This window comes from Oncorhynchus masou, chromosome 14, assembly GCF_036934945.1.
Source record: "Oncorhynchus masou masou isolate Uvic2021 chromosome 14, UVic_Omas_1.1, whole genome shotgun sequence".
Taxonomy (NCBI): domain Eukaryota; kingdom Metazoa; phylum Chordata; class Actinopteri; order Salmoniformes; family Salmonidae; genus Oncorhynchus; species Oncorhynchus masou.
In genome coordinates, this window is record NC_088225.1 from 27,592,235 (window position 1) to 27,595,083 (window position 2,849).

Here is a 2,849-nt window from a genome sequence, read left to right on the forward strand (position 1 = left end):
ACTGTAATTGTATTTACTGGATAAAGAAAGTGTTTATTTTTATTGAACCTTTATTACGTGTAGAGAGGATAATGAAAACCAAGAATGAATGAATACATTTATTATAATAGTGATTGATGAAGGAATGAATGGATGAATTCTACCACTGATCGATGACCGTTGTTATCCATTAGTACGACAACCATCACAGCAATGTGACATTAAAGTTCTATCATCCATCCATCATATCAAAGTCATGTGATCTATAGGAAAAATAAGCAGCAGGAGAAAGCCAGTTTAAACAGTTTCTCCAGGACTGGTACTCATCATAACATACTTATGGCCCCAGTGAGCACATGGAATTAGAGAGGAGGGAGGGAGAGTGCAATCGTTCCCATATGTGCTCATTGACACCTGATACACAGTCCTGGTGGGTGAAACAACATTCTCTCTGAGTGACACAGATGTGCTCTCTGTCTGGTTTAAGCTGGGCTCGCTAATACGCAAGGAGAATTGGAGTGAGAAGGCTCCTGTGTTTTTATTGGGAGAGGGACATTAAATAGATCCATAATCTTTCGAGGTAGACGCTGACTGGGTCTGTTTTGGAGATGCCTTCTGTCTGTCTCAGTGTGTCTATAACACTACCACTCTTCATTGTAAATCACCTCCGTTTTTATACCTGTTATTACAGGATCATCCTTCTTTGGAGGGGTTATCTCCACTTTCCCTCCCTCACTTAGAGAGAAACACACACACACACACACACACACACACACACACACACACACACACACACACCCCGACTGACACCCTCACACACACACACACACACACACACACACACACACACACACACACACACACACACACACACACACACACACACACACACACACACACACACACTCCGACTGAGAGTTCTGACTGTTTCCCTACCTGTAGAGACCAGTCTTTCCTCTCTTTTCAGAATTCTACATTTTGTCATCAACACCTGTATTATTATTCGCCTCACAATTTAATGATGTCACTTCCAAAGTACCTCTCCCGTTGGATTGGTCCGTCTCTGACCCCAAATGACCCCATCGTTGAGGCAGGTGAGCCCTGTCCTCCTCGCTTCCCCTCTACTTCCCCCTTCAGACCCTCCAAGTCACGCACCATCACTCTCTCCCTCCTCCTTCACTCCCTGGATTCCTACAACTCAGACCTTTGTGTTTCTCTTTGTTCTGCTGCTAAGGAAAACATACCACTCGTTCCTCTGGACAGCCTGATGTCCAGATGCTGTGTCCTCTGTGGGCTCTGTGGTGTCAGCAGCAGCCCTGCTCTCTGTGGGCCCTGTGGTGTCAGCAGCAGCCCTGCTCTCTGTGGGCCCTGTGGTGTCAGCAGCAGCCCTGCTCTCTGTGGGCCCTGTGGTGTCAGCAGCAGCCCTGCTCTCTGTGGGCCCTGTGGTGTCAGCAGCAGCCCTGCTCTCTGTGGGCTCTGTGGTGTCAGCAGCAGCCCTGCTCTCTGTGGGCTCTGTGGTGTCAGCAGCAGCCCTGCTCTCTGTGGGCCCTGTGGTGTCAGCAGCAGCCCTGCTCTCTGTAGTCTGAGTGGCCGCCAGGCAAGGTCCCCTACCCTAAATCTGAAACACCGTTTTTGGGGAGACAGGAGGGAGACTGGGAAGGAAGGGGGAGCTCTATAGCCTGATGGATAACCCTGGCCCCCCTGGCCTCCTGAGTGTGTCCCCCCCCCAAACACACAAACACCGCTGCACAACCACTGCCACTGCTGTCAGCGAGCGCTGCTGAATTATGACATCACCATGTGTCTGAGACTCTGTCAGGCACGCGTGCCATCAGATCTAGTGTGGACAACGGACACAGTGACATCATCACCGTCAGACTGTTAGATGTAGGGCTAGTGTGTGTGTGTGTGTGTGCGTGTGTGTGTGTGTGTGTGTGCGCGCACAGGGTTCTGTTTGATATTACTGCCGTTTATTTGCCTTCAATCCTGGAGCTGTCTGTTGAAAGCTGCTGTCATGGTAAATTACATTGGCTCTGTCTCAAATTGCACACTTCTCTGCACTGCTTTTGACCTGATCCCAAGGGCCCATAGTGCTCTGGTTAAAAGTAGTGCACTACATAGCGAATAGGGTGCCATTTGGGATGCAGGCTTTGTACAGGTCAGACAGAGGGTAATCTCGGCACCCAGAATGGAATCTTGCGTGTACGTAACTCTGTCACATGAGCCAAGACACAGGGGGACATGTGGCTGAGACTGCCCTCTAGTCTACTCTGTCATTTAGGTCAAGGCACGTCTTTTTAGATTTGATGTAAGGCATATGTTGCCAAGGCTATATCTCTTCTTAGCAGAAGGCTTTTGTGTGTGTGTGTTGTGTGTGTGTGTGTGTGTGTGTGTGTGCTAGTGCATCTTGGTGACGCGTCATTGTCCGGCCTGCACCATTGGGCATCTTCCCAGCTCAGGCCTGGGAGTATTCTAACTACACTGAGTCAAAAACAAGGCATTTAGTTGCTGTGGGACATGTCATTTATTACATAGTTATTTAAGTCATTTGTTGCTGGGGACATGTCAGTTATTACTAAGTCATTTAGTTGCTGTGGGACATGTCAGTTATTACTAAGTCATTTAGTTGCTGTGGGACATGTCAGTTATTACTAAGTCATTTAGTTGCTGTGGGACATGTCAGTTATTACTAAGTCATTTAGTTGCTGTGGGACTTTGACATGTCAGTTATTACTAAGGCATTTAGTTGCTGTGGGACATGTCAGTTATTACTAAGTAATTTAGTTGCTGTGGGACATGTCAGTTATTACTAAGCCATTTAGTTGCTGTGGGACATGTCAGTTATGACTAAGGCATTTAGTTGCTGTGGG